This window comes from Giraffa tippelskirchi, chromosome 2 (assembly GCF_054371585.1).
Source record: "Giraffa tippelskirchi isolate mGirTip1 chromosome 2, T2T-mGirTip1v1.2.pri, whole genome shotgun sequence".
NCBI classification, from domain to species: domain Eukaryota; kingdom Metazoa; phylum Chordata; class Mammalia; order Artiodactyla; family Giraffidae; genus Giraffa; species Giraffa tippelskirchi.
In genome coordinates, this window is record NC_137276.1 from 17,675,180 (window position 1) to 17,691,734 (window position 16,555).

General features: G+C 45.4%; 1 long non-coding RNA gene across 1 annotated transcript in view; it reads left to right on the forward strand.

The window, feature by feature from the left end:
• Positions 1–564: 564 nt before the first annotated feature.
• Positions 565–16,555, forward strand: part of LOC145525630 (uncharacterized) — a 32,507-nt gene continuing 16,516 nt past the window's right edge. The window contains exons 1-3 of the long non-coding RNA XR_014068334.1: positions 565–1,163; positions 1,550–1,720; positions 5,051–5,142. This is a non-coding gene — a long non-coding RNA (uncharacterized LOC145525630). The remainder of the gene's footprint in view (positions 1,164–1,549; positions 1,721–5,050; positions 5,143–16,555) is intronic.

The window sequence follows — 16,555 nt, forward strand, 5'->3', positions numbered from 1 at the left end:
CGAGTGGCTTCTGGTGATAGATCAATAATCTGCCTCTGGACTAAGGGGAGAGCTTGTCTTCTCCCAGCCACAGTGATTGGTCCACAGGGTGAACTTGTAACTTAAGCTGGACCAATCAGTTCCTTCCCTAGGATTAAAAACACAAAAACAAAACAATGGAAACTGGAAACAGCCTCCTCTACCTCCTATCTCATCAGGGACAGGCTGTGAATCCGGGGTTGCTGAAGGCTGAAGAAGAAGGAGGTAACCGGCTATTGAAGGAGAAAAGAAGGCCAAGCAGAGGGTAGCAGAAACGAGCAGTGATGGAGAGGAGTGTGATGGTGAGACTGAACTCGCTTGTCCCCAAGCTTCTCTTTCCATGTTTTGAGCTGTTGCCTTCTTTTCACAATTCAGGAAACTGAACCAGGGAGACCTAAGATACTTTTTCAAGGTTAAGATTAAGCTCATGGAAGAGCCCAAAGCACAAGTCCCTGACCCCAGCAGAGCACTCCTAAAGACACTCAAATGGCCTGGGGGAGGGAGGAACCCACTGGGAAGGGAGAAGGGAAGACGCTTCCGGCTTCTGTGAAGGCCAACGGCTCAGCCAGCTATGCTCAGCCCACGCCCCAGCTCCACGGACCTGCCGCCTGGATGGCTCCACCGCAGCCCAGTGGATGCCTCATTAACGGGATCCACCTGTGGGCACTTTATTTAATTATCGCAATTGGAACAGAGTCAAGTTACTGGAGTTAATGTCCTTCCGCTTTCTGAGAGCTAATTATCACCTGTAGCTTGGCCCCAGGCATGTACGGAAGGGGTCACCCACGGCACTGAAATTGTGTTGCGTGAGTTGAGAGCGTTCCCTCTCATTTTGGTAGGAAAGTTGAGTTAAACATGACAGGGGGTCAGGAAACATCTGGTTCAGTGCCTGCCTCCAGACATTAGAGCCTTGTGACCCGGGTTGTCCATTTCCATCACCAGCCTGGGCATAAAGAAGTGCCCAGAATCCTGGGGCCTGAAAACAACTACAACTGTCTCTTATGGAGCACTTACTGTGTGCCAAGCCCTCCTCGGCTACAATCACAAGTTCTCACAACAGCTGTGAGGGTATTTTTACTTGCCATTCTGCCTGGAAGGTTTCTGTTGGCTCAGAGAGATTAAGTGACTTATCTGGAGTTTCACAGGTAGGTGAATGAGCTAAGATGGAAACTTCAATCTGGTTAACACAGGAACCAAACCTTTCCCTTGCCGCCTCTGTCTCAAGGAGCGTAATTGATTACCTACTGCGTGCCAAACACTGAGATCAGTATGGGAAATAGAAAAATATATTTACTTTTTCTATATCCCTTGACTTATTTTGTATTAAAATAATTATACTTTCTGATACCATACTAGCAAGGTGCCTCAGTCTTTAGATGTAGGATCTTCCATACACTACCTGCCCCGCATCTTGAACCAGGGAGCATGGAATTCATCTTATCTCCCTTGTTTCACGGGGTTGCTAGGACCTCAAGTCAAGTAACACACGGTGAAAACTCTGTTTACTAATGCACAGCTTTGTTTGTTGTAGGCAGTATTATTATTGGATGGAATCCTAGATTGACTTAACTCCTCCAGGAGTCAGAAGATTGAATGTAGCACAATTCACAAGCAAGAGATCTCCGCTTATAAACTAGGTCCCAGAAATGGGAATGAGGCCCCTGCTTAGAAATTCTTTTTTCTGCCTCACACAGATCCAATGGTAAGCAGAAGGAGTTCCTCTGGGCCTTGAAAGTGACCTGATGGCTAATAAATAATAAACAAAAATCATAATTTACTTACAGACTTTCTGGAACTGGAATTTAAGATGATTTCCTCCTGTCTTGGCCTAGATGGTTCCAGGGGACTATTGCTGTCTTGTTAAACAACAGTAGCATGCGTCATCATTACTCTTTCCTTCTTCACTGTCACATATCAGGATGCTATTTTGAGGAAGGGCAGGCAAGAAATGGGATTGCCTTCCCTAGACCAACGTGCTGGCTCACCCTATAGAGACAGAGCTACAGACACCAGTGCATGCTTTTCTGGAAAAAAAAAAAACAAACTCTGGCCATAACACCTAAGGAGGTTACTCAGAGTTGGAGTCTAACTCCCATACCCAGAGTGAACAACTTGTTCCAGTTTGTCTGAGACTTTCCTGGTTTTAGCACCGTAAGTCCTGCAATCCTGGGCACCCTGGGATAGTCAGTTAGTCTATCCACGCTTTTCCCCTCTGGAGCGGAGAGCACAGTGGTGCTGAGTCAGCTGTGGTATTCAGCGAGTGGCTCATCTCTTCTCTCTCAAGTGGGCAACTTGTTTACTTCTCTGAGGCCTTAGTTTCTCCATCTGTAAATGGGGAGAATAGCAAACTTGCCTCACAGATCATTGTGAGGAGAAAACAAGTCTGGAAGTTTCTCCATACAGAACAGGCGTGTGTGCATTCTCAGTCACTCAGTCAAGTCTCATTCTTTGCGACCCTATGGACTGTAACCCTCCAGGCTCCTCTGTCCATGGAGATTCCCCAGACAAGAATACTGGAGTGAGTTGCCATGCCCTCCTCCAGGGGATCTTCCCAACCCAGGAATCGAACCCATGTCTGCCTGCATCTCCTGCACTGCAGGCAGATTCTTTACCCACTGAGCCACCTGGGAAGCCCACAGAACAGGCACAAGGAGCCAAATAATCTTTCATTAACGTCATTGCCTGGCGCTGGCCATAGGAGCTTACGCTCAAGTCGAGGAGATGACAAAGATCTTCCAAGATAGTTTTATTTCTTCCTCTTCCCTTTGCATCTCTCTTCCTGGCTTAACCACCTTCATGACTCCCGGCTCCCCAGGCTGCCTCACTGTTTCTCGCTCCCTCATCCAAGGATGCACAATGCCGTCGCTTTTCACAGTGCATTATTCATTTCTTGGCAGGGAATGCTGTGCTCATAAGAATTAACATTTGGGTTTTATTTACTAGCTTACAAAGTGCCAGAATTGCATGGGGGATTCGGTTGCACAAACTCTCTTGATGAGAAATCAATGACAAATTGAGAAGAAGGGGGCTTGAGGATCAAACAGCAGACCCTTCACAATCCTTGTTTGAAAACTCAGTCCTGGCTGATTTATTGCCGCCGATCCCAAAGTGATAGGGGAGAGGGACTAGGTCTCTCTCCGGAGTCCCCTCGTTGACCACCAAATTGAACAATTAGACCCGTTCCCAGTCTTACATGAGATTAGTCACAGGATATTTCATTTTAAATCCAATGGAATGTTTTCTCAAATCAGACAAGACTCTTTCAATGTTTATGGCTGTTTTGTTGGAATTCTCTTCGGCTCCAGGAGGGATTTGAAAATTAAATACATTTCCTTTTGGTGACCCAGGGCCAAGCTGGAGGGAGATGAGGCCCCAGGCTTGGGCCAGCAGGAACTTGTAAGGCTGGTTCCAAGAAGTCGCTCCCATTGGCCAGTCTTATTGAGCACCTGCAGCCCAGCACAGGGCCCCATCAGGCACTTCATCCCTGCAGCCCTTCTCCCATCATCCGACCCGCTAGTGCACCATGGGAAGCTGGAAACACAACACAAACGTTTTGCAAAATTAAAAAGGTGGGGAGAGCTCAAGCCATTTGGCAGAGAACATGGAAGGCTCACATGGGGCTTCTTTTCACATTCAGGACTTTCTTTTTGCCTGTGTGGTAGGTCAAAATACAGAATTCTTATCAAAGTTACTGTGCTTAGAGGTTGCAGAATTCATCCAATATGGTAGGTGGCTGTTTCACTGGTTTTTAACACAGATGAAGAGATGAAAAGAGACACAGTCCTAGAGAAATGATGATGAGATGAGATGAGGAAAAGAGAACATGAGAAACATGGGCATTTACTTAAAACTAATACTCTGTTCTCCAAAGCTTACAACGGCTTCCCCGGAGATTGATGAAATCCTAAAGGTATGTTTTTCCCATTTTATAATTTCTAATGAACTTGATTTTAATTGATTATTTCTGCCTCTTCTTTTACATAATTTTTATCTATGGATAAAAATTGAGGTGGTCTATGTTGGCTTAAAGCTCAACATTCAGAAAACTAAGATTATGGCATCTGGTCCCATCACTTCATGGGAAATAGATGGGGAAACAGTGGAAACAGTGTCAGGCTTTATTTTTGGGGGCTCCAAAATCACTGCTGATGGTGATTGCAGCCATGAAATTAAAAGACGCTTACTCCTTGGAAGGAAGGTTATGACCAACCTAGATAGCATATTGAAAAGCAGAGACATTACTCTGCCAACTAAGGTCTGTCTAGTCAAGGCTATCGTTTTTCCAGTAGTCATGTATGGATGTGAGAGTTGGACGGTGAAGAAAGCTGAGTGCCACAGAATTGATGCTTTTGAACTGTGGTGTTGGAGAAGACTCTTGAGAGTCCCTTGGACAGCAAGGAGATCCAACCAGTCCATCCTAAAGGAGATCAGTCCTGGGTGTTCATTGGAAGGACTGATGTTGAGGCTGAAACTGCAATCCTTTGGCTACCTCATGCGAAGAGTTGACTCACTGGAAAACACCCTGATGCTGGGAAGGATTGAGGGCAGGAGGAGAAGGGGACGACAGAGGATGAGATGGCTGGATGGCATCACCGACTCAATGGAGATGGGTTTGGGTAGACTCCAGGAGTTGGTGATAGATAGGGAGGCCTGGCATGCTGCGATTCATGGGATCGCAAAGAGTTGAACATGACTGAGCGACTGAACTGAAACTGAATGGACCACCTTAAAGGAGAAACAATTCAGCCAGGGGCACAGACTCTGAAGTCAAGCTACTCCTTGAATTTGAGTCTAATTTTAGCCACTTATTAGTTGTGCATCTCTGGACAAGTGCCTTAATGTCTCTGTACCTCAGTTTCCTCAACCAAAAAAGGTATGTTATGGTAGAACCAAATTCAAAGGGTTTTTTGAGAAGAGCAAATAAAGACTGTAAACTGTTCAGAAGTGTCCCTGGTCTATAGCAAGCTCTTTCTATTATCAAATCTGACGTAATTCAGAAGGTTGACATTACCAAAATTTGTGTTTCCAACAGGCCTCCAATTGCACAGGCTGTCAGATGAGCAGAGATTGGACTGAGTATGTCTCCCCTGGGAAAGGCCAAAGCCCTGATGAAGCCAAGTGGAGGTACAATCATTTAAATAAATTCCTGGTTCTGTTTTAGCAAGTGTCTCCATTAGGACTCATTAAGCCACAAATAATAAAAATCTCCATTCAAACAAGCCTAGTAGCTCAGATGGTAAAGCATCCGCCTACAATGCAGGAGACCTGGGTTCGATCCCTGAGTCAGGAAGATCCCCTGGAGAAGGAAATGGCAACCCACTGCAGTATTCTTGCCTGGAGAATCCCATGGACAGAGGAGCCTGGCAGGCTACAGTCCACGGGGTCGCAAAGAGTCAGACACAACTGAGCAACTAACATGCAACCACTAAAATGTATTACACTTCAAATGCAGGAAGTTGAGAGGTAGCTGGGCTTCCATGTTGGTTCTGACCCATCAACTGGATCATCAAGGACCTATGTTCTTTCTGTCTTTCCATCTAGCAACCATGAGGTTGTTGTATCCTAAGTCAGGCTTCCCTCACGATTATAATATGTCTGGCAATGGACATCAGGTGAAGTGTTTCTCTGTCATGTTCATCAGGATATAACAATAGGGAGACACTCTCTGTAAGCCTTCCTGTCCACTTCTTCTCATATTGTATTGCCTTCAATTGTTGCATGCTCAAAGTCACTGTCTAGAAGCATAGGATTAGCCCCAGCTACTGCTTCTGCAAAGTTGCTTCAGTCGTGTCCGACTCTGTGTGACCCCATAGACGGCAGCCCACCAGGTTCCCTTGTCCCTGGGATTCTCCAGGCAAGAACACTGGAGTGGGTTGCCATTTCCTTCTCCAATGGATTAGCCCCAGAGCTGTGGTCTAATCACAAACAGCACTGCCATTACTTAATTAGGACAGGAGCAGACAGACTCATTGTTCATCATTCTGCAATTTAGGTGCTCCCACATTAGATGGTAATTCACATTCAAGGTTGCATGAGTTTCCAGGAGTTCCAGAAAATTCTATGATGTCATTTAATTTCATAGAACTCTGCATGATGGGATTGCTAGGAATAGAGTTCTGAAGATGAGATTTTTAAAGATATGTCCTGGTGAGCACGAGGTCTGCTGTGTGTCCTCTCCACACATAAGCCCTCGGCTTTGACCTAAATATTGTCTGTGATTAGATAGAATATTTCAGCACCCTCCCCCGGGACTTCCTCCACAATGACCAGCGGGAACAGGGATTACTTCTGCCTCATTCGTCATTGTATCCATACTGCCTGGCCAATAGTAAAAATCGATATTTATTGAATGCATGCATCTTCCCCTCTCCAAGTCCTTTTTATTAACTTGTGCTCAGGCTCTGTTCCTCTTGCTCTAAATGTTCACTCTCCTTCTCTCAACTCCTTTAAAGGCCTCAGTGGCCTGGAAATGACCCCTTCCTCTAGGAGTGATAATAGCTCTCATTCGTTTATTGAACACTGACTATATGTCCTGCCCAGTGCTAAGCGCTTCACAGATATTACCTCATTGAATGTTTACAAAATTTTATAAGGTTGGTTTATAGGTGAATAAAATGTCTTACCAATGGCGACATAACCTATAAACAGAAACAGAAGAGAGATTCAAGCCCCCAGGGGCACCGAAGTCTGACATCCTAGCCACTCTCTGGATGTCTCTGGATGTCCTTCCAGGCTTCTGAGGTCCACAGGACTCTCCCCCTAAGGTTGCTCTCTTGGTCTGTGCTCCCCTGTCGTCTACAAATGTCCGTGTATCCATCTCACCTCCTCCATGCCATACAATGCTCTGAAGGCTGGAAGGGTTGCGTTTTTATACTGCAGGGCCCCCTGCACTCAGCAGAGATCCCTGTCTCGAGTAGATGTCATTTGACTTGAACTGCATCCAGGGCCTCTGGATGGCCCCACTGCAGCCCACGTGTGGAGGTCGCTGGGGCTCCCCTGGCCCAGCCTGTGTGTAGTCTATGTCTTGGCCAAGCCAGCTTAAAGCAAGCCACTGCTTCAGACAGTCACTCGAGCCTGGAGCCCAGTGTCCATCTGACTAGAGATGAGGTCAGCCACGGGGCCCCAGGCTGACTGGCTTGGCTCGGTTCTCTTTAACACAAGCAAGCTCAAGGACCCTGACCCCCCGGCTCTGCTGTTTCTCTGCCTCATGCTGTCCATTAAAGTATTTGTTTTTGTAAACGTAGCTCTTCCAGGCCAGGGAGGAGCCCCCAGGCTTTCAGAGAGCACCAGGGCACTGGACTCTTCCTTCTCCATTAAGAGAACCGTGAAAACTTTTGACCTCCAGCTGGAGGCACCAGAATGGAACAATTTATAACTCCTTATTATAGGTTGTGTCTCACATGGCATGCTTTAAGAGCTTTCGGCTGGGCCACACATATACACACAATCTGCTTCACACAGCCCTGACCACTTGTCCCAGAACTCAGCCAAATTTGGGGCAAGTGTGTGGCCACTGGTTTGCTGGGCCAGCCATTGGACAAGCTAGCAATGGACTGGCTGAGTCTTCTGGAAACCAAAAGCAATTGCTGACATCTGGATGCCATGGGATTGGGTTCCAAAGTGCTGGGTCATTCCACAGTCATGGGAGAGAAAAGCTGATAGTGAGGGCAAGGGTGGACAGAAAGTCTACTCCCTTCTTGCTGGTCCCAAGGATTCAGAAGGCTGAATGGAATCCCTCTGCCACCAAAGCAGAGTTCCCGACAAGTGAATCAGGTTCTACCACTGAAGTAGTGAAGTTTCATCTGGCTATACCTGGTAGATCTCTAAGCCACTTATTGCCACCTTCTCTGCTTATTGTTCTCTCTGATATCACCTTCTCTCCTTTTCCCCTATTATTATGTGAGGAGTAAGACCAAGGGAACAACACTGCATTCTCTTCTTGGCTCAGCACTCAGTTCTTCCCTTCCTATTCTAAGTCTCCAGGCTGCAGGAAAACAAACAGGCTTCTCAGGTGGTGCTAGTGGTAAAGACTCCACCTGCCAAAGCAGGAGATACAAGAGATTCAGATTCCATCCCTGGGTCAGGAAGATCCCCTGGAATGGAAAATAGCACCCCACTCCAGTAAAATTCCATGGACAGAAGAGCTTGGCAGGCTACAGTCCATGGGGCTGCAAAGAGTCGGGCATGACTGAGCACAGCACAGCACAGGGAAACAAATAAATTGGGAGACTCAGGTCGCAAAGGACAGAAATGCCTACAGAGGTCATGGAAGAACCCATGTGTAACCTTTGTGTGAGCTAAAAAGGCAGCAGAATGTTTTATCTCACCCCTTATGCTTAATACAAACTAAGTTGGGAAGATAGAAAGATTTAGTTGATGAAAAAACACAAAAAGAAAATCGTTTGAATAAATCCAAGCTGCTGAGCCATCATAATAAATGTGAGTGGATCAAAGCTATCGTATTAAAGAATAAAGACTTTCAGACTGGATTTTAAAAAAAATACCCCAAAATGACTTTTTGGTAGTTAGGAACAATATCTAAAATAAAATGACACAAGAAGGTTAAAAATTAAGGGGTGATAAAACAGGCTCCCAAAACAGTTGGGGAAGTGTGAGTGGAAAATGGAGAGTGGCTACCAGACCTGTCCCCACTCTCCAAGAAACAATCTATTTCTAAAAAAAAGAAAAATGTTGTTTGGCTTTATCCCCAGAATGACCTTGAAGGAAAGCATTTAGGGAAAACATGTCTCACTGGGATCTCCAGGGCAGACTCCATGTTAAAGCTTCTCCATTCATGCCCCAACTCTCCCCATTTTAGAAGCTGAGAGAAGCACAGAAGTCTCTTGGATGGACTATTCCATCAGTCTCTTTTCTGTTTCCAAACAAAGGTGATGATGTTAATTAAAAACAAGTTCAGAAGTGTCCTCATGCTTCTTCTCAGTACCACCCCTGGAAAATGGCTTCCAGCTGGCCAGCTGGATAATTTTCCAGGCAAAGAGGTCACATACAGGCCACAGAGCCAGTTTTGTGAGTGGGCCAACTGGGCCATCCATTTAAGCAACCAAGTGAAATCAGCACAAAGGAAAATGGGGATGACCGGACAAAGGAGCCAATGCGCCAATGTGTATATAAGCGAATATTCCATAGATGGTCTCAAGAGTTTGGAAAATCCTGCATATTGTAAGAGGACTTTGAATCTGTCAGCTCCCCCCACACCAACCCGCCCACCTAGGAACAGATTTCTTAGCTTCCAGCACATTTCCAAATGGATTGCTGGCCTCAAAATGTTTTAGAACCATTGAATGGTATAATAATTTCAAAGCTGTAATGACAGTCAGTGGCCTCCAAAGACCCCCATGTCAAGGCTTGGGGTCCTACTGCAGTTCACAGAGCAGAGAACTAAGCATAGAACTCAGCCCTTGATCAGCAGAGGTAAAGAAGAGCTATGCTAATTGAGTTTGAGGAGAGAAGGTGCTTATGTGGGTCTCACAGTCAACCAAGAGTGGAATTGTTTTTTCACTGGTTCCCTGCCCCATCATCCCATAGCCTATTCATATGGGAAACCATTTTCTAGAGTGCTGACAAACTCCACCTTGAAAAACTGGGCTCATTGGTAGAATAAATTTGGGAAATGCTAGATGGAAGATAAATCTCCGATGAAGTGCACATTTTTATGATAAAGGCTCTGACAAATCCTGCTAACGTAGCATTTAAGTTAAGTTAACCTAGAGTTTCTAAAAGTTATTTGAGCAGACTTCACTCTTCCCCAGAACTTCTCTTACATGCCACTTAACTGGAGTTCGACCACACATGCTTTGGGGGAAGCAAAGAAAGTCAAAGTCTAAAGTACTTCTTGGCACTCAAGTCTTACCTTCTGGCTCTCCTTCACATTTTCCATCAAACATGGTGCCCAGGCTAAACCCATCACACCTTGCCCTTCCCTGCTTCTTGCTTCCATGCACATGATGCTACTCTCTCCCTTTAGACTCTTCCCTGTCCTCCTGGTGATCTAAGTCACATCAAAGGTTAGCGCTAGCCACCATCCCTCCTTTCTTCCACAAAGACTTTCCAACAAAGAGCAGATGCAAAATAAAATTATCCTGGGGTAGGAGGGATACAGAGGGAGGTAATCTTCTGTGGTCACCTCCTACCATCTCTTAGGCCCTCTTGGACAGACTGTGTTCTCAGATATGGACATTGAACTTTCACCTTCTTTCAACGGGGCTCCTGCTGCCTGGTCATCTCCATGCATTTCCAGACTGAAGGTAACAGGATGATAAGAAAGAGAAAAAGCAAGGGATGAGTATCAAGCAAAGGAACAAGACATAGATGACACAAACATAAGTTCTCTTGATAGGGATTTGTTTTTACCTCTGCTCTTGCCATTCATACCAGCTCCTGTGATGAATCCACAGTCTGAAGTATATGTTTTATGAAGCCTGGGCCAAAGGGTAGATAGGCTTTGGTGGCAGGCTAAACTTCAGTGAACATCAAAGAGTCAATAAAAGGGACACTGGGCATTAAGTAAGTTATCACCTCCCCTAAAAATTCCCTAGACTCCCAGCCAAACTTGAAATGAGTCCTGAGTACAGCAGAGAGATCTGTGGTTGGTCAGGCTTCCAAGTTCAGAGGGCTTCCCTTGTGGCTCAGCTGGTAAAGAATCCAGCTGCAATGTGAGTCTTTTCTGGCAGACTTCATAGTCCCCTCTTCTTCCATGATTCCTTCTCCCAAGGAACAAGATTTTGTTCTTTAGTCTTAGGATTAAGATGTGGACACTAACCACCCTTGGGTCTGTAGGAGATCCTTATCTTGAGAGGACCCAGAGCTGCAGAAACTGGTCCTCAAGACAAGCATGGCAACAGAAGACAAGAAGAGTGATAACATCCTGCCTCTACCACTTGTGGGCTGTGCGGCCTTAGGCAGGTTACTTAGTGTCTCTGTGCCTTAGCTGTTTCATTTATGAAACGAGGCGAATACTCACATCATAGGCCTATTGTAAGGGCTGGATGAATGTAAAACCCCTGGCTCATACAGCTGCTTATGAGTAGCAATTGTTATTATCATTATCATCATTATTACTCTAGAATGCACTGGACTGGGAGTCGGTAAGCCTGAATTTTAGGCCCAGGACTACAATTAACGTTCATCCTGGTATTGGAACACCGTGGACCTCAGTTTTGCCATTTGTAAAGTGGAAGTGGGAGTTCTGTACTTCCTTAGGAAAGTGTCGTAAGGCTTAAATGAGACAAGTATTAAAGTACTTTGGACAGTGAACACCTCTGAGTTGTAAGGCACCATCAGGAAGAAGCAGGCAACCGCCACATGCATTTTGGGTCTCTGGCTTGTCTGTACTCCTCTAGAGCATCACAGGGGACTCTCCTCTCTCCCAACTCTTCCTTCTTGCTGAGATTCTGGACTCAGATTGCTCACACAGAAGTGTCTGATGTGATGGCCAGGATTTCCTCTGCTGTGGCTCCAGCCTTTTAGGATCCTCAGGAGATGTAGAGATGATGACGAACATTCTATCTTCCAGAATCTCAGAAGACTTCCTTAACTTCATTTATTTTATGTTGTCTCGCTGAAAACCAAGCTGTTTAAAATAATTCCAAAACTGGACCTTCTGAGCAAGACTTGCACAAGAAGGCAAAAAAAATGTTCCCTATGACGTGGATATTCACTGGAAGGACTGATGCTGAAGCTGAAGCTCCAATACTTTGGCCACCTGATGCGAAAAGCTGACTCATTGGAAAAGACCCAGATGTCAGGAAAGATTGAGGACAGAAGAAGGGGGCAACAGAGGATGAGATGGCTGGATGGCATCACTGACTTAATGGACATGAGTTTGAGCAAAGTGAAGAGATAGTGAAGGACAGGGAAGCCTGGCATGCTGCGGTCCAGGGGATCAAAAGAGTCAGACAAGACTTAGCAACCGAATAAAAACAAATGACATGATTCATCATTTTTATCATATTACTGTTCTGGTTATTATTATACTTATGACTATGATTCTGATCATGACAGCAACTCTATGAACCCAGCACTACGCTGAGAGCAGAGCAGACATTTACACATTTCTCACAACAGCCTGATGAGAGAGGTACTGGCATTACCCCATTTTACAGATGATAAATCTGAAGCTCAGCCTGCTCCTGGTCCCATAACAATACACATCTCCAGGTGGGGGAGAAGCGACTGAGGTCAGAGAAGGAGAAGGCAGCTTCCTCTGATGCTGTCATCCTCCTCTGGGAGGCACCTTATCTGGGAGAGTGTCTTCTGTCTTCTCCTGGTAGGTCCTTAGCATCTGGATCTGAAGCCCATGAGCCCGGTAGGATTCAGGCTGAGCCAGACATCTTGGTGTCATCATGTCTCTTGGGTCCTTAGCCTCAGGTCTAGCATCACCCAAATTATATTGCTTTTCATGGTTTTCTTTAAAAACAGGGTGTTGAGTTAATCATACTCTTCAGCTCATGGTCTATTATCATCATTGATAGATTGACTCATTCATTTATTTACTTTATTTATTTCTTTTGATCCTTATTTTCCATTTCTATTCCTCTCCTCCCATAGGCACTTCTAATATGTTTAATGTGATCTTTTTATTTTACATGTATTGCTGCTTTATGAGCATTTACTTTTGATTTAGGGAAATCATAGTGTCTTATGCATCTCATTCTATTTCTCTTTTTTTAAAACTCAGGATCATGTTTTTAAGATCCAACCATGTTGGTGAATGTGCACCTATGCTGAATCCACTTATTTGAACAGTCTGGTAGCTTTCCAAGGGAAGGGTGAAGGCAAATAAGACAAAGGGCACGCGGGCTGTTTCATCAGTGAGTCCATGTAGGAGTCTGAGAGGATATAGGGGAAAGTTCCACCAAGTGAAACAGCTCTAGGCTATCTCCCTGAATGGAAGTCAGAATGGATGCCCACAGACAGCACATTCAGTGAAGCCAACCAGAAATGGAGAGCGTAAAGAAACAAGGAGTAGAGATCAAGCACATTGGACCCTGACCTGGTCACTTTGGCTTCGACAAACCCGCATCTTCTCGGATGTCTGTGGTGCCCAGCCTCAAGCAAACCTTCCCAGCTGGCGATGCTGGCCTTGTTAGGAGTGTATGTGTGGCTCTATGGCTGAGACCCTCCTCTCTGTCAGCCACAGAGGAGTCTGCCATGTGTCCTGGGCAAAGAAAATTAGCCTGAGGGGCTGCCAAGATCCTCAGATGTGACCTGCCTTTCGGTGGCTCTTCCTGCCCTCTCTGCCTCCACACAGAACCAAAGGAATGGGCTGACTTTTGAATAAATCAAAACCAGTTCCATTCTTTAAAACTGAAATTTCACAGGTCATCAGCCTACCCCATGGCCCACTGCCCTTGGAGAGGATGGAGAAATAATTGGAATCATATGAGTCAGTTTGATTAGAAAAGCGAATGTGGTTTGGAGGGAAGGCCCAGATTCCCTGCCCTTGGTGACCAACTTGACCTCACCTTCCATGGGCCTAAACTCTTTAGAGATAAAACTGCCTACTTGCCCAGAGACCTGATCCCATTTAAGAGGCAAGAGGTCGCCTACTCCCCCAGAGGCCAAGACCATTCACCGGCAGAACAGTCAGTTGAAAAGTCAAACATTCAGCCACACAAGCTGACAAGGTGTTTCCAAACCTTTGACCCACAGCTGCCCCTCCTCATCCCCCCACTCTCACCCTCACCCCATAGACGTGACCAGTTGTTTGGGTAGGCTGTAACTGTACCTCTGCAGATGACACAATTTCATCAATGACCTCATGGATCAGAGTTTGCTATGAAAAACTATTTCATGATTACAAAGTAGCTCCAGAAAGGATGTTATAGGAAAAAAGGGAGGGAGTATGTAAAGGGTTTCTTGGGATGCCTTTCTGAGTATTTTCTGGGCAATCAGATGCATGGCTCTTAATTTAGCAGTAACTGAGAGTTGGACACACCTCAGCAGCTGAACAACAACAAAATGTCAGATCAGGTCTGGGTGGTGGGAGCAATTAGTTTGCAAAGTTCCACTTCACAGCAAATCAAGGAGTTAGGCAAACTCCTCACAACCCATCTTAGGTCCCATCCTCTCTTCTTGGTCATCCTCAGCTAAGATGCAAAGAAATACTTAGCAGTAGTTAGTGATGGAACATGGCTCTTCTCTAATGGTGTTTCCACCCAGAAATTTTGCCGATCACTTTGCCGACAAAGGTCCGCATAGTCAAAGCTATGGTTTTTCCAGTAGTCATGTATAGATGTGAGAGTTGGACTATAAAGAAAGCTGAGCACTGAAGAATTGATGCTTTTGAATTGCGGTGCTGGAGAAGACTTTTGAGAGTTCCTTGGACAGCAAGGAGATCAAACCAGTCAATCCTAAAGAAATCAACCCTGAATAATCATTGGAAGGACTGATGCTGAAGCTGAAGTTCCAATACTATGGCCACCTGATGGGAAGAGCTGACTCATTGGAAAAGACCTTGATGCTGGGGAAGATTGAGGGCAAGAGGAGAAGAGGGTGACGGAGGATGAGATGGTTGGACGGCATCACTAACTCAGTGGACATGAGTTTTTGCAAACTCTGGGAGATAGTGAAGGACAGGAAAGTCTGGTGTGCTGCAGTCTGTGGGATCACAGAGACTCAGACACAACTTAGTGACTGAATAACACCAACCCAGAAATTTTAGAAACTATGCTTTGAAAGTTGAGTGACCCTTTAACTTGGGTGGCCTCTTCTAAGTTCTAAGACACTCTCCTCTCCTGAAATCTAGCCAGTCACAATCCCAGCACCCCACCCCCCTTGTCGCCCCACTCCCTCTAAACCTAGAAACATGTCAGGGCTTGACTGGCAATCTTACTTCACTGCCAGGAAAAGACTTTCCCATGAAGCTTTACATCTGGTCACAAAAAAAAAAACAGCTTCCCTTCAAAGCAAAGAAATCAAGACAAGCGTCTCCTATGAGCACTTCATAAACCTAAAATCTCCCAGTTCCAAAATTTAGAGTGGGGAATTGCCTCTAGCTGCCTGAGCTTTCCCGATAACCTGCTTTGACCCCATAAGCCAATCCCACAGCCATATTGAATGCAGACCAGCAATGACCTGTAACAACTCAGACCTTAACAGCCATGTGTCAAGAGTGGCTTAAGCCATATGTGCATGCAAAATAGAGCTAGCAAATGCTTAGAGTTTTTTTTTTTTTTTAATACCTCTTGTTAAGCATGTTTTTTCTAAGACCTCCAGCTATCTATTGCTCTTTTTTTTAGGCTTAGTGAGGTGAACTATCTTTCCCCTGTAGACCTCCCCTGCAAATTGCTTTTCAATAATCCCAACACAACCTGCTGGCAGCCGTATTCTACATAACAATGCAGCTCGCAAATGCATCACCTGCAATTATAACTCTAGCTTTGATGTAAGACCAATTTAAAGATAGAGAATCTGGGTCTAATTAAGGCAGCTCAAGCTCAGACTGATAAGGGCCACCTTCATTACAGCTCAAGTGAGCTGAAAGCAGTCCCAAAGACTCAGGAATCGCTTGGGAATATTTTCCCAGCATTTCAAAAGCACATTATATTGTGAAACAAGATTCTGGTCTCTACATTTCCTTCTCTGGACTCATTAGCAGAGTTTTTCGTCTATATATATAAAGGACTGTGCTCAGCTGTGTCTGATTCTTTGCAACCCCGTGGACTATATCCAGTCAGGATCCTTTGTCCATGGAGTTTTCCAGGCAAGAATACTGGAGTAGGTTGCCATTTCCTACTCCAGGGGATCTTCTGGACCCAGGGATCGAACCTGTGTCTCTTGCATCTCCTGCATTGACAGGCAGATTCTTTACCATTGCACCACCTGGGGAGCCCCGCCCTCTGCAAAAAAATTTCTCGGCGTTTGAAACAGAATGACAAAGGGTGGTCCTGGATTGGAAAGAGTTTACCCTGGGTCAATCCAATGATGTCACCCCTACTTAAAACCCTCCTGTTGCATTAGAATAAAATCCCAGGTCCTGTCACCACCCACAAGGCCCTGCAGGGCTTGGGCCCCACCTGCATGTCCATCATGTCCATCCTCATCTCGTTGCCTGCTGTCCTTGGCTCTGCAGTTCAGCTCACAGGCCTTACAGCTGTTCTTGGACTCCAAGGAACTATTTCTGCCTCTTGGGGTTGGTGTTTGCTGTTCCTTCTGCCTGAGATCTTGTTCTCTCTGCTCTTTGCGTGGGTGGCCTTTTTGCATCGTCTTAGGTCCAGTGTCATCTCCTGGGAGAGATCTTCCTTAACTGCTTGGTTTCTTCCTGTTTCATTCCTTCAGGCCATCTTTTCATTCACAATTGAAGTTTTGAATAGTTTCTCTCTTTCCATGGCAAGTTCGCTGGTACCAAGTACAACACAAGTAGGCACTCAATTTAAAAAAATGATAAAATGAATAAGTTGACAAAAGACCAATAGCCCTGAGTTAATGGACTGATACAGTATTCAAAGCTACTGTTTTGAAATCAACCCTGAATATTCATTGGAAGGACTGATGCTGAAGCTGAAGCCCCAATACT